The sequence below is a fragment of the Lepisosteus platostomus genome, chromosome 9, assembly GCF_059453375.1.
Source record: "Lepisosteus platostomus isolate fLepPlt1 chromosome 9, fLepPlt1.hap1, whole genome shotgun sequence".
Taxonomy (NCBI): domain Eukaryota; kingdom Metazoa; phylum Chordata; class Actinopteri; order Semionotiformes; family Lepisosteidae; genus Lepisosteus; species Lepisosteus platostomus.
This window is the reverse complement of record NC_142619.1, coordinates 62,716,083-62,737,542: the sequence shown is the minus strand read 5'-3', so window position 1 is coordinate 62,737,542 and position 21,460 is coordinate 62,716,083. Positions and strand designations below refer to the sequence as shown.

Sequence of the window (21,460 nt, the reverse complement as noted above, 5' to 3'; positions counted from 1 at the left end):
TGAAGTTGTATAAAAGTAGTTTACTGCGGTAAGTATAGTAAACTGCAGTAAAGTAGAGCAGCAGTGGCTCCTATCAGAGCTGTGAGGTCAGATCCTACGGAAGATGAGCTTCTCCCTCAGCTTGACGACAGGCACAGTCCCTCTGCTGGGAATTAGTGCAACATTGAGAAAGGGAGGGTGTCACACTGGATTGGTGTTGTAGGATTGCCCATTCCTCTGACTGCGTCGCCTCCCGCCAGCTCTGGGGCTGCTAGACCGAGTCATGTGCTAGCACCCTGTCCCAGAGAGAGGAGTCAGCGAAGGATGAGGAAAAGAGAGTGAGAGAAGAGAAAGACTGAAACAAGAGCGAGACTGAAGAACAGAGAGAGAGACAAAGACTGAGGGATGAAAGGGAGGCACAGAGGACGAATGGCATCTTTCACTCGTTGGACTCTCAATCACCGAAGCTGTTTCTTCACACCAGAGTGGAGCCGCCCAGCTCTGAGGCCAGAGAGGCTCAGAGTGTACACAGAGGACTGGGGCAGAATTTCTCAGGGCTGTGCGAGCCTCCCAGTTCGAGGGAGACACGGACAACGGGAGGAGAGGGGAGACACGATAAAGAACTGCTCTGTGCCCATCAGTCCTGTGAGCCCACTGACAAAGGGAAAGTACCTCTACACAGAGAAGTTACATTGCAAAATACCGAGCAGCCTGCCCAAGGAGCAAGGGTACAAATACCATTACGGTAACCTCTCTAAACCTTCACACTTTTTTTGTGTCCCTTCTCTGAATATTGCAGGGGAACCAGGTTTAACTGCCGGACACCTAGGTCACGAGCGCTGTCCTGGTGGTTGCTGTAGCAGGTGTCTGAATCCCTGACAGTGAGGCCTGGGCTGCAGGTCCGCACCCTGAGCAGCTGTCTTAGTGTGTCTTCTGTTCTTTTTGAATTGGGTTTTCTTGTGCATGCTTGAGGCACACTGCGGTTACGAGGCAGAACCCCTGGAGTGGGTGAGAACTGTTGACCCAGTTTTTTCCTGAAGAGGTCTTTTTGCTCCTGCACAGTTTGGATTCAACATCAATATTAGATCATCGAGCTGACTCTTGTGTTCTCCTGGCTGTGTCTGATGAAGGTGCTCAAAGCCCTCGAATGCAGCGTGTGAGCACTTTGAGTTAAGCGATCTGTCCAAATGTTTCTGCGGTGTTGTGGCACGGGATGACCACGCAATTATGTAAAGAGCTCAGGATCTGGACCCTGCACTCGGTTTCTGAACTGGAGAGCAGCTGTGAGTCAGGGGCCTGTCTGCCTCCCTGTCCTGACATCTCCACTGTCCAGGTCAGGGGGCGTCTCCGCGGTTACCAGAGTAGAGAGGGCGCAGACCTTGCTAGCAGGAGCTCTGTGGAAACCACTCTTCACAATCAGTGTGCTGTGACATTCCAGTGATATACAGGGGGCAGACAAATAAGTGTGGGCTTGTGGGTCATGTCTCTGTCAATGGAAAAGTGGTGTTAAGTGATTTTGGGTAAGGAAAGAGTTCAGACTGCTGTCATTATGTTGAAGCATTTTTAGGTTTCAAGACGTGACTGCTGCTGTGGGCTCTGGTGCCTGAGAGTCAGGAGCAGTTTGGGTGAGACGGGCTCGTTAGTTCGTTGGTTTGGAGTAAATCGCACAGAGCCGTTTTCAGTGCTGTATGTCCAGCCTGCCTGCATCTGCCCCAGCCTTAGGTAACAACACCTCGGAAGACTGTGATGGAACAGGGAGCAGGATCTGCCTCTGTAAGCAGAATCTTTTTAGCATGTTCCAGACCAGTACTAGCCATTTCCTGCACTTTCAGCATCGTAGCGTGCTCAGCTCAGCAGTTTAGAAATGACAACTTCATTTCACACCGAGATCTCAGAATTTATTACACAGCTTGGTCACTCATGACCTGCAGTAGTTCATATTCGTTTTGAGACGCAGTTACATCACATCAATAATGGACAGTGGAGAGCAGCTCCCCAGCTGAGCGGAGTCATTAAGGAAGGTGTTTTGTTTCCTGTTTCTGAAACAGCTGGAAACGCATGGCCTGATCAACTGGAGGTGGCTGCATGCATTTACAGTGGATTTAAACAGTCGACACATGTCAGACGTTTCTCCATCTTTAAGTGACCCACACATATGCAACCAGGGTCTTTTTCCTAATAATTATCTATTTGTTTTTCTCTTGAATTTTGTTGGTTGCAAGGTCACCATAAAGATGGAGAAATGTCTGACATGATTTATCTTGATTTCTGGCTCTACATCACAAAAACCTGCAATTTCAATAACGCTGTGTCGACTTTTTATATCCACTGTACTCGGCAAATACAGTGCCTGAAGTGTGTACTTCGCAGGCAGGGTTGAACTTTCTCTCAGATATTTCACCCAGGCCAACATTTGTTTTGGTGAAATTAGCGTTTTGGCTCTTGCGCATCGATAAAGTGTTCTCTCCAGCAACAAGACCTCCATAGCACCGTGACGGGCTGTGATCCCGAGTAAACTCTCTCTGGAGCCGTGGATCCTCCAAGGCAGCAACGCTAGAATCCTTCCTGCTGGTTAAGGGCTTTAGCTTTGTCAGCCCCGGAGTTTCTCCTTTTGGTTTTAAGTCACTGTTGCCGGCAGCACATCTTATGTATTTCAGCCCAGACTACATCTTTCCTTGTTAAAATATTAGCAGACGTTTGTGGAAAATAGGAGTCAAGCCTAACTGAAGGTGTGACGACGGTGGTCTGATGCTGATGCGGTGGAAGGGTGCTTGTCTGCTGCTCGGGGGGGAACTGGGCTGGGGTGAGGGTCGTGCACGCCTGAGGTCCGCGTGCCCTGAGACTCTGTGCTCTGCACACAACTCCGCCCTCCTTCAAATCTCCTGTGCGTCTCACAGCACCGCCTGTTAGAGCCCAGCTAGTAAATGAGACAAAACTGAAAGGAGCCTACAGGACGTCATTATGAATTATCTCTATGTAATTAAATACAATTGCTATGTTTCTGTAAAAGTTCAATTGTACTAAATTGTAATAAATGGTTGTTTTAAGTCAGTGGTGGTTTAAGGAAAGCTGTTGCCATGAGAAAGGGCTGTGTGTTTTCAGTTTACAAGCTCAGGAAAGGCTGGGTTATCACTAATTTATGTGGCTGTCACTCCAAAGTGACTTATGTTTATATATGAGCATATTTTATTGGAGCAGGAAAACCTAACCTTGAGATTTGAACCCACGACCTTCTAGTCACAAGCCCTAATCACTGCTCCACACTGAATTGATGCTCCTGTTTAGGTAGTTCTGTTAAAATTCACTTACTGTGTGTAATGGTTCATAGGGCGTCTCTCTGTTTCCATTGCAGACTTTTATGTACCCCCGGAGAATGGATAGTGCACACTGGTATACTGCTTGAGAGTCTTGGGGTGAGGGGTTTATTCTGGAAAGCTCTGTTCATCCGAGGAAAGTGTGTGTCTCAGTACATCTACTCTGAGCAGTGCCTTTCCCTGTGCTGTGAGGGTATACAGTGATACAAGCTGGGGTGGCAAACGAGTAAAATCATATATTGACACAGGTGCCATGCTGTCAGCCCATGCTAACGTGTTTACCTGTGTCTTATAACTCCATGCGTTGTGATGTTCAGACATTAGTTTTTGTAGCTTAATTTTAAGAACACTGAGTAGTTTTTCTGGCTGCTGCCCGTGTTGGCTCGGAAAGCTGTCTGCTGTAGTTTTGAAGGAGTTTTCCCGAGTCTAGGTGATCCGTTTCTGGGAGCTGGCAGCACAGCCCTGGAAGGTTCTCAGTACTGGGCTGGGCTCAGCCAGGGAGACCCCACTCTCCTCCAGTGCAGATCTCACAGCTGCACATATCTGTGAGTCTTTTGATTCAGTAAGGAGGCAGTTCTTTGCACAAAGTGTTGTAGGAGTGTGGAACAAGCTGTGCAGCCATGTTATCGAAGCCGATTCCTTGGCTTCTGAGAAGAAACGGCTGGATAAGATCCCTGGGATCAATTAACTACTAAAAATCAAACAAGACAGGTGGGCTGAGATTCACCCTCACTGAAAGGCACAGTGTTGCGCTGAAGTCTGATGGTTCCTTAGACTAGAAGATGAAATTGTTCTTTCTGCCTAACAGCTGATGATGAAATGTGTTGACTTCCATGAATTTCTAGGTGTGACTAGACCCTTCTTGGCAGTAAGTCCAGGTCATAAAGAAATCGGTAAGCCAGACCAAATAATAGTGCAAAAAGTGTCCGTTTACTTGAAGCGCTCTTGTGCAAAAAAATATTTACATAAGAGAAAAACAAGCATCCAGCAAGTAATAACAATAAAGTGCAGTTTCTCCAGGGAATTTATTACTGGCAGTTTCAATAGTCAGGCCTACAATCGCTCAAGTTGTGTAACAGCAGCACACAGATGAGGACACACCACAAAGACTGAGACAGGACTGGGTGCTCCACATACCCTCAGCTCTACCCCCAGCCCTCCTGATGGACAGGTGAGCCTCCATTTAAACTGGAGCTGAGGCCGGATCTGTAGCCTGATCTGATCCGTAACAGAGTGGAACAGATAGACGAGAAAACAGTGTGTCCACAATGGGCAAGAAAATAACACAAATTTCAACTCATGCATAGACGAGATTAACAGTGCTTATTTACAATAACAAAGCATGAGTACAAAGGCTTCCCAGAATGAAAAGATGAATCAGGTATGTAAATAATACAGATGAAAGCCTGCGAGAGATCATCAGAACTCAGGTGTCAAGGGCGGGCAACGGCTCGCTGTCACACGGGGCACATATATTTAGGTTTGAATGTGGTCAGCATTAACCACTAAGACAAAAATCTATTTCTTTTATTTCGAGATGTAGGAGAAATTGGAGTCAGGTAATGAAAGTTTGACCTGTCAGTTCTTCTGCCCATCGTGGAATTCTTAGTCAGTTTAAGACAATGTCACTCTAGAGCTTGTGTTGCAGCTGATGCTTCAGAAAGGTCCGTCACAAGCCACTCCGACTCCCCCAGGCGCCTGGGTGACATGACCTTGCTCAGAGGCAGTGGGGCAGGAGAGGCTAAACCTCTGGGGTCGCTTCAGCACAGCTGCCTGAGCCGGGCTCGGTCCAGTCACACTGAGCCGGAGTGAAAAGCTAGCTGCCTTGGTGCTGGGCTCGTCACCAGAGCCCGGGCTCTGAGGACTGACGTCCGGGCGTTTGGAAACTCTAGAGGTCCAGAAGAAGGGTTTACCATTTCTGGAAAGCAGCTGTGAATAAAAGAGCAGTTAAGAGATTAATAATGGAAAGTGTAGATTCGGAATTTGTAGAGCACGAATGGCAACAAAGGACTGGACCGTGTGGATTAATAAATGAATTAAGGAAAATCTAAGGGCAAAGAAAGTCTTCGTTGAAATAATTAGAAAAAGCACAGAATCCATTTAAAGAAAAGTACAATGAGCTGCGAATGCAGGCCAGAGAGAATATCAGAAAGGCCAAGAGAGAGAATATTGTAATGGAGACAGTGGAGTATTTTTTCTCATTACTGCAACAGGAAAAGAACAGCAAAGGGTGGAGAGTCTCAGAGGTAAGAATAGGAAACCTTTAGACAGGGAAATGGCTGATGTGTTGAATTTACTGTAGGTTTCACTGAAGTGCTCACCATGGAAAAAATCAGCTGTCCTTCCCAGGCTGAGAAAAGACAAAGTCTGGTGCTGAATAATATTATCACAGAAGAGGCAGACTGGTTACACGCTGGTGTCTGCTGGAATACTGCTGATTGTGCTTAAGGAAGGAGATGCTATTCATAGGACGTTAACAAACGTCATCCAGCAGTCACTCAAGATGGGGATTGTACCCAGGGGCTGGAGAGGTGCTAATGTAGTGCCCGCCCACAGCAAGAGTGAGAAAATAAAACCACATTTTTATACAACCATAAGTCTAATGTCTATTACATGTAAGGTTATGGAAACACTTATTAGATATGAACTAGCGGATCCTCCATTTACAGTTACAGTTCTTTGAACATAAGGCAGTGGTAACAGAGCTGTTAATGATACACAACCTCATTTAGGATGTTATGTACAATTTTCCTCATCACATTACGAAAATAATATTGCTGCTCTAGAATCCGTCAGGAAAAGAGACAGCACTCATATTCCGGGGCTTAAAGGAAAGATGAATTATCAATCCTCACATTAATAAGCAAATAGCAATCAAAGCAGCCACGTGGGCTGAATGACCTCCTCTCCTTTGCAAGCTTACTTGTGTTCTCGTGGTCCCAGCGAGGTGTGTCGGCTCCTCTGGCACAGAGCGAAATCACAGCAGGAAAGGGCAGGCGGAGGTCACAGCGGGATCACCAGGAGACGGTGCCTTCAAGACCGGGCGCGTGGTGGTGCTGAAACTGCCAAAGCTCCCTTTGAACAAGCTGTCTGCTTCCCTTTTGAAGTGCTGCTTCTGTGGAATGCTGATGGGGAGCTGTCAGATGTAACATCGCCTGCCTACGATGCCGAGGGGCCTTTTCATTTTTCAGCAAAACCCTTCAGCAACAGTTTTGCTCCAGGGCAGGTTGTGTGCCTCTCTAAACCCATCCCCCTGGGAGAAACCCTGCGGAGCTGCAGTCGCTTGGAATAGAATTCCACTGATGTCATACCTCTGCGCTGGGCGGCCAGTGGGGATGTATCATTTCCTGGACTTGAAAAGGGCAGCATTGTCAGAGGGCACGAGCGTGTCTGCCCAGTCCCTGCCCCCTGCCCTCTCTGTGAGTTTCCCTTTCTCTCAACCGCACCACCAGAACACAAAACTAATCGTTTCTATGTTGATGTCCTTGTGGAAAAACGATTTATGATGGAACTATTTATAAACCTGGCAGGCCCGGAGCGCGCTGTGACTCACTGTTTCTCTTGTGTTTGATTCACTGATAGAGGGGTTGGTGACCGACCCGGAGCGCCAGTTTGATGGAACTGTAAAACAAGGCATTTCCTCTGCTGCATGTCGGAGAGCCGAGCCGGGAGCTGCAGGAGACCGGCCCCGGTCTGTCTGTCTGTCTGCGGCCGGGGGGCGGGTTTGAGGAAGGTGGAACAGTTGGAAGCTGTTTCATTCATTTCTTCGTTCGTTCTGCAGAAGAACGCACGGTTTGCAAGGGGAACACCACATCCCCGCATGCAGCCTGCCGGTTCTCCTATGGGAATGGTCAAAGCCGGGAGGGATATTCCAGGAATATGAAGATACCAGGCTGCCGGAGAACATCATGTTGTAACTATTCAGATCAAACTGCAAGCGTTGAGCCTGAGTGGCAGAAAGCTCGCTTGCTGGCAGGCCTGGGGATCTCACTTAGTTGCACTACAGCTTGGAGGCATTTTTTTTCTGGAGCACAAAGTGAAACAGGAAAAGAAGCTGAAGTGAGTTTTAATTCATTCTGCTAGATGAGCTGCCTTTCAGACGTGGAGGACTGGGTTGCAGAGTCTTAGGGTTTAAAGTGAAGGGGGTAGAATCTGTAGCAATTCTCCTCACTCTGGTGAGTGAACGCCTATGAGATCTCCTTCACATGAAACATCAAGGAAAAGGCTGCAAACGAAAGCCTGCACTAGACGCTCTTCAGAAAGAAAGTCACATAATTGCAGTCCTGCGTTTCTGGAGAGGGCGGTAGTTTGCTTGTTCTGTTTTGAGCCAGCCGGCTGCACACGTCTGGTTGCAGAAGATGTTGAAACAAGAGGCTTGGAGGCGTGCTGCGCGGTGGGGTTTCCTGATCATTGTTGTGCTGATGCTTCTGATCTGTGGGTTTGACTAAATCCTTTCTGTCTGAGGAGCTGAGCAGCTCTCCAGCCAGGCTTGACGTGTCTCAGATCTGCTCTCGCAGTCAGCTGTTGTTTCAGCTAACTAGGGAATTATCTCCAAAAGCTAAATGAAAGGAGAAAATTATCAGTGGCAGCTTCTGAAAGCCTTTTATTGCTGTTTTAGTTGTTTTGTGCCCAGGGGAGGGGAGCTGGATGTCTTTCGCAGAACATTAAGGGCTTCTCAGGTGAACTAACTGGTGATCAAGTGACTTTCCCTGCAGAAATCTGGGTACATGATAGCATTGATTGTGTGCAGCTCTTCCCCTCTCCTGCTAAAGATGACACGTGTTTTGATCGGGTCGAATGCTGATGGTCATATTGTGCAGGACAGCTTGTCCTTTGTGGTCTTACAGCAACGTCCTTATTAGGTGTTTCTTCTCCTCGGTGTGGAGCCTGCACAGTGCTGCTTCAGTCCGCCCCTCAGGGTTTACTAGAAATGTCTGTGCTCTGTTGCTTCAGGACAGCTTCTGCCAGCTTTCTGAGTGCTGTGGCTAATTACTAAGACATTAGTGCCAGGCTCTGCCACTCCCCGTGGGTCCCAGCCAGCCACACAGCTGCTGCATCGCAGACCTGGCTCTGTCTGGGGAGGGGCTGGCACTGGCCCATTGAAATGATAATCTGGGGAAATACTTTAAAGGATAAAGAGCCGTTTCATCTGTATTTAAAATGTTTTCGTATGTGAGAGCTTAGAAGAGAAGAGTACAGGTTTAGACTTAAAAAGCTGAAGTGGGCCAAAAACAGAAAGTGTTTAGTAGAAAGAAAATATTGTACATTGACCTGCACAGTTTATTTTCAGTTTTATAAGTCAATGTATCATGTTCTAGTTCTCATTGAGTAGCTGGATGACAAATTTGGCAAATTTATTTTTTCAGTAGTAGTTTTCCAGTTATTGTGTTATATTCTTACCGCATTTGGAAGAGCCGATTGTGTGTTGTTCACAACTATAATTCCCATGACCACTCACAGGGGGTGTGAGGAAGAACAGGCAGACCCCTCCCACCTGCCCACCTCTGATCCAATCGTCTTTCAACACATCACAGACAGATCCGCCCTGTCCTGGGGGGTGAGCCCTGATTGGCCAATTAGCACCACAGGCCTGCAGATGCCCTGCAGGAGGCTGGGAATCAATCCCCCACAGGCCTCATGTCTGTCTGTGTGGAGTTTGCCTGCTCTGCCTGATTCTTTCCACCTCCCTGCCCTGTTTCTTCAAGGCCCTGCAATGGGTTAGGAAAGGTCAGCCCAGCGGAAGAGAATGATGTGCACTCAGCCCCAGCAAGAGCTCTGTGCTTTCAGCAGGGGCACAGGCATGCAGTCGCCCTACCCAGTGAGCTGGCTTACTGATAATGTGGCACATCCGTCAGTATAGTTTTAAACATTTACTCCTGTGGTGGATTTCTGACATAAAACACCATGCAGGTAGTAGAAATACAAATGTCCAGGCTGAAAAAGCAGGAGGTCTCTCAGTGAGACACTGACTCTCAGGCGGAGATAGCCTGGAACAGGACGCCGCGGAGGTGCAATTAGAATCAAGTTCTTGTGATAGAAAAGGTTCTTTTTCAGGTGCACTTGCATCTCTTGTAGCTCTTAATAGGTGACGGATGCGAAAGGTCTCTGCTGCATTATTGATTGACCTGTTGGTACAGCCATCTCTGTACGGCTTGGCACCCTGGTCTGTTTGCCTCTTACACTGACCTGATGCCCATACCTGGGTTTTCCTTCTGCTGAAGGGTGGAGCCTGGTGCTTTGTCAATTTGCTCCCTGTTACAGGTGTCCTGTGTTAGTTCTGTGTGCTCATGTGTGGCTCTAACGCCCCTTTACCCCATGAAGGTTTCTGTAGACCCAGCGTTGTGCTTGGTTTGGGACTCCCAGTCCCCTCTGTGCTCTCACGGGGTTACTCAAAGTCTGAGAGAGCTCCCGTCTGCTCTGTATCAGAGCTGGTGTCCCCAGGAGCGCCGCTCAGGGGCTGGGAACAGGACCATCATGTCCTTTTCCCTGGCCCCCGCTCCTGGGGTCGGCAAGGGGCAGCGCAGGGAAAAGGCCCTGATGATGGTCCTGTACCCGAGTGACAGCGTCCTCATCCGACAGAGTTTGGAATCTGACCAAGGGTGCGAAGTCCCCGTGGAAGAGCCCCGATGTCACAGTTGGCTGTCGACCTGGCCGAGTTCCACTATTTTGAAATGATTTTGACGTCTCGAACCCTGGAAATGTCCTGCTAGCTTCGCAGAACCGCAGCAGAGAACATGATCGCCTGTTGGGTCTGTTGGTTGCAGGCAGGCTGTGCTGTCGTTCAGATGAGACGTTGAGCTGAGACCCCGACTAGCCAGGCGTGAAGCCTGGCCAATCTGGGTCCTCTTCACTTCGATGGGTGAAGCAGTGAAACCTGATTTGTTGTGCAGATACAAATGAAAGCAATTTAAATGATTAAATAATATGAATGAGATTTGCTTTAAACATTTATGAGAAAAGGAGAGGGGCTTGTTTAATGCCTTACGTGGTGGAAAGGAAATGCCGCAGAAACACTTCCCACATTCCAGGTTGACGTGTTTCTTCTCCTTGGAATCCATTGTAATACCTACGGTATGGATTTGAATTATTTGTCTTCCAGGCCGTTTCTCTGTAATTGAAATATCAGTGTTGCACATCATTATTTGCACTGTGTTTAATAACAAATAAGTGATTCCCGTTGTTTTCTTCACTTGTGAAGGGAGGAGTGGTTAAACACAGGAAAAGTCAGTGACAAGAGAAGACCATTCAGCCCAACTTACTGGTTTAGCACACATCAGTCTGCACTAGGGGAAACCTGTGACTGGGTTGGCAGATGCAGGTGACTCTGTAACAGGAGCTAATTTAAATAGGGGGTGAACAGTATTGGCCCGAGTACAGACCCCTGATGAACGCCATTCACCCTGATAGGATTGCATCATGTTCTCTGGTAAAATTCTTCCCATTCTTCTGCCCTTTATAAACGTTATTTAGAAAGCAAAGGCATGAGGGTATGAAAAGCCTTCTTTTTCTGATCTAAAAATATGACTCCAAGCGCTCAGCGTCTGTCAGGCGGAGATGTTATTCTCCATGAAAGCCGGCAGCTGGCAGCCTCAGTGGAGGGCTTTCATCGCAAATGCAACTGCTGGGTTTAAGACATGTTCCTGCTGCCAAGTTCTTCCACTGACTCTTCTGCAGCCTCTCTCTCTCGAGCTCTCGGCACAGCAGAAGGTGTGCAGGGAGTACTGTGGATACTGAACTACAGTCCCCCGGCTTCGACATCGGGATTATTACTGCTGCTTATATCCAAACACTTACTGGTATCCCATCGACAGTTGACACACTGCCCAGAGGCGTTAATAGATTCATGATTTCTTAGTTCCAGGGGGAGGATTCAGAGTTCAAGATTGATGTAATTCGCCCGGTTTTATGTATCACCCTCCTATTGGTGAAAATCACAGGTCTATGAAATCAGACATAAAAATGACAAGTTTGACACCCCCCATGCAGGTTTTTTTAACAGATGTCTTTCCCAAAAGCCCCACGGAGTTAGCCCTTCCCAGACACAACACTCCAGATGGGTTTTATGCTGCCGAGTGTTTCCAGTGCCTGTCCTTCAGCTGCAGTGGCAGAGTGGGCCTGCGAGCCCCACAGAGAGCCTCTCCCACCAGGCCACCGCGCAGGCGGGAGAGAAGAGGGTCATGAGTCTAGTGTCGAGTGTGGAGAAAATATTTATAGACAGGATGAGCAGTCATCCTTTTATTGAAGCACGCAGTACATACGAAAGGCTTGAAAAGTTGTTCATCATAACCCGGTTCTACAGTTTTCTAACTGCGAAAATTAACAGAAAAAACTCCCAGTTCCAACATGAAGTGAAAAGACATTTTGGACTGAGAACTGGAGGCAGCACTTTGATTTAATAATAATTAATTAATAACAATTCAATTAAATTGATTGTTTGGGTATTTCAGCCCATTATTTCGATAGTAAGCAGTCAGTGTGAGTACAGACAGATAATGGTAGATTACTCTTTCCTCCAGACCATAGGTGCCAAACCAATGGGGGGGGGGGGGCAGAGTTGAGGTTCTGACTACTGGGTCAATAGATCCTGTGGCATTATTGGAAAAAACAAGGTTATTAATGGGTGTCAAGGCTAAATTCCACAGTCTTGCCTCCCTTAAACTCCCTGTTAATTCAATCAGGGAAGCAGTTTCTCTCTCCCACTGATCTCCTGTGCAGTGAAGCTACAGGTGCAGAAAGGCTGCTTTGGGATTCTTTAAAATGAAAAGTGCTTTATAAATGGAAGCACCCAAATGTTATTTCTTACCTGCACATCACTGGATCACTGGATCAGCCTGGGACACTGGCTCACTGGATCAGCCTGGGACACTGGCTCACTGGCTCACTGGATCAGCCCTGGACACTGGCTCACTGGATCAGCCCTGGACACTAATTCACTGGATCAGCCCTGGACACTAATTCATTGGATCAGCCCTGGACACTGGCTCACTAGATCAGCCCTGGACACTGGCTCACTGGATCAGCCTGGGACACTGGGCCACTGGATCATCCCTGGACACTAATTCACTGGATCAGCCTGGGACACTGGCTCACTGGATCAGCCCTGGACACTAATTCACTGGATCAGCCTGGAACACTGGCTCACTGGATCAGCCTGGGACACTGGCTCACTGGATCAGCCTGGGACACTGGGCCACTGGATCATCCCTGGACACTAATTCACTGGATCAGCCTGGAACACTGGCTCACTGGATCAGCCTGGGGCACTGGATCACTGGATCAGCCCAGGACACTGGCTCACTGGATCAGCCCTGGACATTAATTCACTGGATCAGCCCGGGACACTGGCTCACTGGATCAGATACCAGGACAGTAAACACAAGCAGATCTACCGAGCCTTCTGGAAAGTGCATGAGCCACTGCCTGGAAGTTTTACATATTATCATCAGCAGCCCCTCAATACCTTTGCTATTGCTGCAAATCTGTGTTCATGTGAATACATACCACACCATTCCTCAGGTTATCAACACCATCACTCATGCAAAAATACAACTAGGACAGCTGAGTGTTGTGCCCTACAACATCCAAATGCCTCATACAGAAGGAGGATAGTGCTTTCCCCCCAGTTTCGTAATGAGATTGGTGATAGAGATGCGGAAAGCAACTGTAATACAGATCTGCAATTGTTTTTCCTTCAGGATCCTGCCTTAATTGGCGTTATAACTGCAAGATCTGAGAGTTTATTTTATAAATTGTGCTCCTTTGACTCAAACACAAGATTTCACTAACTGCTTCTGGGATGCAGTGAGGTGACTTCTGGGTCACCAGAATGTATCTATCCTGTGACTTGAAACCAGCTGAAAGTTAATATAACATAATATGTCACAATGATTTGACAGGCTGAATTGAGCCCTTCTTAGCAACTGCAAGTATTGCTCTCCTAGGATCCTGCTCTACATTACTCTGCTGGCCCTCTGGGCTGGTTTTGAGCCACATATTCAACATGGAGATCTTGAATAATGTTTTTCCTAAAACAGCCAGTTTTAATTTGAAAATTATTGGTGCAAAGGAAATATCATCTTCCCAGCGCAAACAAGCAAGGTTAAACTTGGCCCCTGGTAGCCAAGTTACTCTGTGCAGCCAGAATGAAAAGAGGAATATTGTTTCTGAGAAACATCCTCTTTACAGGACTTAACAGGACTCAGTCAGTTATGCAGTAAAGAAAACTAGTGGAAAATATGCAGGATGATGTAAACCCAGATTTCAACTGGAAGCCTGCCTCCTTCTTCTGGGTGTGAATGCTGTGTGTGATGAATTTCCCACCTGCAATGGTTAAAGCACAAGGGAATCATTAAGACGACTCCCCGTGTCAGCCTCTCTGTATGAGAGGAAGAGGAGAGGAGGCCATTCATCTCATTCACCCCATGGGGACCAGCTGATCTGAGGGTCATTCTTCTGGTTTCAAGATGGGTGTTTTCTTCTTTAACTGAGAAGGAAATCTGGATTTTATTATAATTGATCTGTCTTCATTTTTAATGTTTGCACATAGTATGCTTATTATAAGACATTATTGCACACACAGCTCATCTGATAAAAAGTGATTTTCCTTTGTGTTTAAACAGCTTTGTGTATAAGCCGCTTTTCTTGTCAGCTGCTTCAGATTTTCCTTCCTTTTTTTGATTATTTTTGGCAGTCAGCTTTTCTGTCAAACGGGTGGCTGGTGATTTTAATCATGAGTCAGAATCTGAGCCGCCGTGAACATGGCGCCGTGGAAGCATCTCCATTGAAGACACAGACAGCCCGCGGAGCTTGTCAAAGTGCTCAGTTTCAGAGTGTCCCCTGCGGTGTTGTGTGTTCCTGTGACATTTTGAGGTGGGGGTCCGTGAAAATAGCACCTTTCACGGTCAGCCTGTCTGGGTGCCCTACAGCTCGTCCCTGCAGGCTCTCTTGCTCTTAGCTAATAAGAAGATAAACACCAGCCAATCTTCTGCTGCAAGCAGAAAAAACCTGCAAACTTCTGTAGTGCGAGGAAGCAATAAGAAAGCCAAGCAATGTCAGGAGCTAAGTAAAAGTGTGAAGTTAAATGAAGTCATGTTACATTAAAATTCTACAAGCAAGGTCACATTTTGAATGTTGTATATCTATATAAGGCACCACTTAACAAAATATATACTGCAGCTTTGGAATCAGACTAGAGAAGAGCAACCGGATACGTTCTAAGGGAAAGTTCGACACTGAACCTTTCTGCTCTTGAACAGAGACAGTTACGACTGGCCCTGATGCAAGTAATTCAATTTCTCGAGGGCAGCGTCAGAATCAACGCAGAGGACCTCTTGAGAATGAACAGCGAAACGTGAGCCAGAGGGCACGAGTGGCAATTATGAGAAAGTGAGGTTTTTAACCGAGAACTGGGGGCACGTCTTCATGCAAGGAACGAGCTGTCTAACGAACTAGGCGGGAGGGAACGGCCTCTCGTCTGTCGCCTTCCTGTTCTTGTACTCGCGTCCCGTCACACCCGGTACCCCTGAACACATTTGTCAGTTTATGAACAACCCTGACAGGGGTGACAGGCTGGTGCCATGATGTTCGACCGACGCGGCGAGTCCCGGGACGACTGTGCCCGCTATGGAGAGATATGGTAAGGAAGCCAGCGGGAGACAGGAGCGTCACGAGACCGTCCAGCCTGGCCCGAGAGGGAGTTCCTCTGCAGCTTCCGAGCCTGTGCCTGCCCTGCTCCTGCAGGGTGTGGTACGCTGCAGAATTAGTGGTTGTCGCAAAACCGCCCCTCAGTGAAAGTTTACAGTGCCGTTTATCCGCCCAGCTCTCTCTCATTGAGCTGGAGCTCTGCAGCACACATGTGTGCTCCCTTGCTAATTATAGAACACCCTGGTCCCCCAGAACTGCTGCCGTCAGGTTCGGAGGGAAGTAGGAGCCAGAGTTTAATGCCAGCAACACTCTTTGCTTGGCCACAATGGAAAAACCTCTTTATCCTGCAGACCTGTTAAAAAGCCACGAACTGCGCGTATTTGAAATACTCTATATTGGTACTGAAGGCTTTACAGTGTCAGCTGTGTTACAGAAGTCTGGGTTTGCAGCATTGGCAGCGACCACATTTACAATATTGTGTTTCCTCTGAGCTGTGTTTTGTTTTCAACTCTCCTCGACTTTGCTAATGTTAATATGTCAATATTATATCTTCTAGTTTAACTGCACCAGCTCCTGGAGTATCAATATATTCTCTGAAAACAACCCCAGTCCTCCTCTAATACAGTAGCTCTATTAATAGCTTTGTTTCTTGCCATTATATTTGAATTAGGTATGACTCTTGCCTATGACTTATTATAACTCAGTCGTTTGTCAAATAAAACTTGGTCTGTTCATGCTGTTCTGTCAAACTCACAAGAAACCAGCAGGTCCAAACAACACAACAGAAAAGAGTGTGCCTGACATTTTTGGATAGTCAGTTAATTCACTTGGTCCTCTTGACAGTGTATGTTCTAGTTTCCTGGAGGCTGTGGACTAGAACACCCAATATTTTATTTACTGATGTCTATCTCTAATCTCTAGTTAGACACAGAACTCTCTGAAAATCTGCAATAATGAACTATAGTGAAGCTCTGTTTAGTGTAACTCCAAGATCTTTAATCGTAATGTATAAAAAGATCTTCAAAAGCATTAAAATAAGCACTGTGCTGTGGATGATCATTTTAACACTATCTGATTTTCATTTTGGCAGACAGGATCAAAGCGTCGCTTCTGTCAAAGAGAGCAAAGAAAACAGCATTTGTATGGTTTCAGACAATGAAAAAAACCCTAGAATTAGCCAATAAAGATAATGAATAACAAGTCTTTGAGGCACTGAAACATGAATTACAGGTCTCTGGAGTAGGACTGTAGTCCAGGAGATGGAGTTTATGGCCACAGCAGTCAGACAGAGCCTTGCTGCTGCCAGGCAGAGAGAGTGGGACTGATTTCTTTCTGTCTGTGAATTCTTGCAAACTCTGATACATACAGACATTTTGTTATCTTGTTCTATTTGTTTTCAGTCCTTATTTTCATTGTCTCTTGTTGTGTTTAAAACTGTCAGAATGGCTACAGTGGCTGGAGTTCAGTCCAGGCTGTTGGGTAGTTAGTAGCTAATTCATCTCATCCTGCTGTGTCTTGAAAGAAACCAGGGTATCAGCTTCCGCAACCTGACTGGGTAGCTCCCTCCCTACTCACAACCCACCGAAGTGCCTCTTGTTTCTTGGTTTCAAACACACGATTCACACAAAGTTTCCACTTGTGTCCCCCGGTTCATGTTTAACTGAATTTGTTTTATTAATTAATAAAATGGATGAGATTGATCAATTAAAGGGATTTTAGTTTGTAATGTTTTTAGAGGGCAATTAGACAATAAGCCAGACGAAAACTGTCAGAACCCTGTTCGGTGTCTTCAACGCCCCAGAAGCTCGTTCAGTTCAATTAAACCTTGTTTGTCATTATACTTACACAAGTGCATAGTATAATGAAAAGTGTTTCTCATTAGTCTGTCAGGTGCAGTATATATACAGAACAGCAAGCAAGACAATAGACAGCACTTCAATAACAATAACAGTGTAAACAACGAGTATGGTACCAGTATGACAGTACCCATATCTGTTAAAAACTGTGCAAAAGTACACAACAGAGCAAACAGTGCAAAATAATACAGCTTTATCAAATAGTAACACTCAATCAAGTACAGTCTTATGTTCAAGTTCTGCTTACATTCAATGAGAAGTTTTGTGATCTCATGAAAGATCTCATGATGTTTTAGGAGACATTCATGAGATGTTTGTACTCTTGGGACTCCTGAGGAAGAGAGAGCCCCCAGAAAGAGCCGGAGAAGCAGTGATTAGTCTAGTGATGGGTGGTGTTGGGTTATATATACTGCGGCCTTATAACACAGAAAAAAACTGCACGAAATCACAAGGACATCTTGCCTCAGATCCGTAGTGTGTTTTTTGTGAGTTCTGAAAGACTTTGTCTGAGAAACTTTGTGTTTCTCTTCTGACTTTAGAAGGAAGAGAGAAAGCTTGGTACAAGAGGCTCGTGCAGGGCTTATCTCAAGGGAAACATTGTTTGTTTTAGCATGAAAATGCATGTGATAAAACAGAAGCAATCTTAAAATTTCTCTACAGAACAGTCCCAGAGACCTGTGTGAGGAGACTCACAGGCTTCTTCCAGGAGCTCAACGCAACCGCGCTGAATCTACAGCCATTGATCCAGGGCTAATGTTCAGTGTGTTTGAGGAGTATTTATAGGTTTTGCAAATGTCAGTTAAGAAATTCAAATGTCAGATAAGAAATACTGAGGGATATCCCTGTTGCCGGTGGCCTTTCTCAGCGGCTCATACTCGCTCTGTACGGCACATCACCTGCTGCTTGTGAGACGCTGCTCTCGCTCGTCCTCGCGGTGTGCTCCGTCCACTGGGCTGTCTCACAGCAGGAAGCTCGCTGTGTCGGGCGGCGGCGTGCCGAGGAGGAAGTCACGGTGAGGCGCGGGGGCAGGGGCGTGTCTTGGACCCTGCCTGCTGCCCGGGTACAAGGGGGATTTGTGGGAACGCCGTGCCAATCCGCCCTCCGCAAAGGGCAGGCTGACCCGCGCCTCTCAGAGCTGAGCCCCTAACCAGGGGACGCCTCCTGCGGCGGGGGGGGCGGGGATTGGGTCGGAGTGCGTGGGGTGCTGAACCGCCCCAGAGGTTTACCTGAAACCCAAACTGCAGCTGTAGCAAACGCGAGCAGGCGTTTCTCCCGAGCTCAGGGAGTCTAGACGCACGAGGCGGTGTGCTGGCGGGCCGAGCTGGACAAGGCGGGGAGGAAGAGTCGGGCATTTGATCAGAAGAGGAAGACAGGAATCCGGCTCGCGGGGTAGAGGGGCTGTCAAACCAAAGATGAATGACATGAGAGAAAAATCATGATACAGACAGAAGCCCAGTCCCCACTGAGTCCTGACAGGGAGCCAGGAGTCCAGTTTAGGAACTGATGGGGCCGAACTGAATGAAGGGAAAACTGTTACGTTGGGGGAAGGACCTCATCCTGGTTCTGAACACTAGCTCTCTGCTACTGAGACATGAGTGTTTAACTGAGTTTTCATATTTGAAAGTCTTTAAACAGCATGTGCAGCAACATTTTTCTAGGGTCAGCCACATATACAGAATAAAACCTGCTACATTCACAACATAATTTTCTGCTTGTCTGATCTCTGTAGCTCCTTTTTAAAGAATCGAAGACGTGTTTTGACTGGAAGGTCGTGCCGTGGTATTTCTTTCAGGCGGATTGTGCTCCTGAGGGCAGTGAAGGGTGAGGGGAGCTGGCAGAGGCTGGGGCTCAGCTCGTCCGCACGCTGCAGTCAGGCTGAGGGTTCCGATCCCTGAGGAAGACCAAGGGGCTTCCTGCCAAGACACGAGAAAATGAATGGCTACCATACAACGACTGTGATTAAACACTAAACGAAAACCTCTCCACATCATAGAACCCCAAAACTAAGGCCAGAGGGGGTCTCTTGCCGCAGGTCTGAAGTTGGTTGAGACAGGTCACCAGCACGTTCGTGTGTTCTGTGTGATTCGTTGTTAAAAAGGGGGAGAACAGGACAGCCAGGCCAGGAGCCTGGAGGATAAGGAAATCTGACCCACGAGAGAGACACAGCAGCAGAGCAGGACACACAAGTATTCTTTTCTGATTAGTTTTGTCATGACAGTGCAGCCAGGCTCATGGGACCAGCGGGGCTGCCTGTGGTAACGCTGTTAACACTCCTGCTCTCTTGCGTTTGCAGCTGATTGCCTTGCTCTCTGACTGTGCTGCCAGTTAACCAGATTTTCTCTGGTGGTATTTTTCCTGTAACAGTGAAATCCGGGGATGTGGGCTGCTTACAGCTCTGATTCTAGTAACATGCTAGTCAGTGGCCGGGGTCACGTGGTGCCCTGTGATCTAATTTGTGAAACCTCTGGGGGTGAGCGGTCTCTGTGCTCTTCTGACACTGGGGGTCCTGGTTGCGCCGTCCTGCACTGCCCTGTGGAGAGACGGGTAATGGATGTTATCTAGCCTGCCAGGGTTAGTGTTCTTATTTCATTTAGTTACTTTTACAGGAAACTGCCAGCAGGGAGCTTGCTTAGGTTGACGTTAAGTTGATTGGATAGGAGAAGTAATGGGCTTTGGATTCTGTGAAGTCTGAATAAAGAGATGGTCAGATTAAAACAGGGCACAGTTGTGCACTTCTACAGACTACAACAGAGTTGCATTTCTTAGAAAGGAAGACCAAAGACCATTTTTCACTAAAATGCTTCTCTCAGTCCACAACTGCACTTACTTTGCTTTAATTGCAGACATCTGCTGCAAGTATATCCCATACGGAGCTGGTAAAAATTCACAGCAGTGTTCGGAACTGGTCTGAAGTTTCGGATGATCATTCATTATGCTTTTGACCGGATTAAACAGAAACCAACCCACCGATTGCAAATTACAAGCCCAGCTTTCCGCTGGCCTCAGTCTCCTCTGTTTTCCTGGAGGAAACCAACCTCCCGGCTCTGCGTCCCACTGGTGTGGCCGGTGGTGGCTTAAAATCTCACTCTGGAAATGTCTCGTGCACAGACCCGTAACAGGAGCGAGGGAAATGCACTGAGGAGAAGTAACGTAAACCTGAAGACAGGAGGCTGTTCACCCTGTACACAAAGGGTGGTGGGAGTGTGGAACAAGCTGCCCAAGTGTTTGTTGGAGCAGGTATTTCAAGAAAAGGCTGGATGAGATCCTGGGATTAATTATCTACTAACTACTGAATGGTCTCCTCTCGTTGGTAACCTCTCCTACGTGATGCTGAGTAATGGTGAAAAGTTTTTTGTTTACCAGGAGGAAGTCGAGTTTCCCGTTTCGGAAAGGCTGAGCTGTTGTGACTGTGACTCTCCTGTCTTCCTCTGTCCCTCTCGGCTCCAGATCTCCTGCTACACTCTCACACGCGCACAGCCACAAAAACCGGTGCCAGAAATTGCTGCCCCTCACTTTTGCTTAACGTAGTCCAATTCCTCCATTCTCTCTCCTTCCTCTCCCTGGCTATTTCAGCTTTTTTGTGTGGAATCCAGTCTTACACCCCTCAAGCCTCCATGGCGAAGACCTCCCACAGCCTGGATGAATACACCCTCAAACTGGCTTCTTTGTCGTGGAGCTATACGAGCATTCCCCTTGAGCTCATTTCCATTAAAATGCCGCCCTGAGGGCAGGGCTCCATCTCAGTCGTGACATTAGCATGGGAAGCAGTGAGTCGCAGCCGACCGGTGCTGAGCTGCAGGCAGAGCCTTTCCATCGCCGCCTGTGTGGTGGCCCAGAGGATGTTTTGAAGGTTAATGTTTTGGAATTTATTTATTTTTTCTTCACTCTTTTCAGACGGTTCTTACAGATTTGTGTTCACTGCAAAGACTGATTTTTATCAAACAAATTGTTTGTCAGAGATAGAATTACAATATTAGGACAGTATATGTGAGTTGTTCTGGTTTATCCACGATCAATTCTTCTTTAGAAGGGCCTTTACTGTACTGGTTCTCTTATTTACTCCTCTGCTCCTGCTGTATTCAGTGCCCCCATCTGCTCTCTCCTCTCATTGTGTATTCTCATGTTTTTTTATTGTTGTTGTCATTTTGTAAAGCGCTTTGAGAAGCCACCTTTAAAGGTGCTGTATAAAATAAAGTTTTTTTATCATCGTAAGAAGATCTCATGGTAAGTTGGAAGCTAACGCAGGCAGACGACTGAGCCCATGAAGTTTGTGATTGACAGCGCAGTGTGACGTGAGATCGTTTCCATGACCGATGAGTTCTCAAGACGGCTTTGATTCTTCTCAGAATAACTTCCAGTGAGATACTCTCCATTTCCTACTTAAAATCCAATTTAAAATCAGACTGGATTGCATCCACGGAGAGGATGTCAGGTTGTGTTTACATCGTAAAAACCCTTCCTCACCCTTTCTTAAGCACAACTGACAGATCAGAAATCTGATCAGCCTTACTCTTTCCTGGTTTCTATTTATAACCGCCCCGTTCTTTTCCCCGGCGTGTAGGAACTCCTCACGCTTTGTGTTTTCCTGTGCTCCTGAGCGCTCTGCCTCATGGAAGCGCTGCTGTGTCTTGTTGTGACACATTTGCACCAGTGAGCACGGCTGAGGTC

The 21,460-nt window shown here is 47.1% G+C and overlaps 1 protein-coding gene and 1 long non-coding RNA gene across 3 annotated transcripts in view; one reads left to right on the top strand and one right to left on the bottom strand.

Moving 5' to 3' along the window:
* Positions 1 to 21,460, top strand: part of chst11 (carbohydrate (chondroitin 4) sulfotransferase 11) — a 95,632-nt gene that overhangs the window by 9,935 nt on the left and 64,237 nt on the right. The window lies entirely within an intron of this gene.
* On the bottom strand, positions 4,289 to 6,729 carry LOC148655446 (uncharacterized). Its single transcript, XR_015941281.1, has 2 exons — positions 6,217 to 6,729; positions 4,289 to 5,222 (listed from the first exon to the last, which is right to left on the bottom strand). It is a non-coding gene; the product is annotated as an uncharacterized LOC148655446 (long non-coding RNA).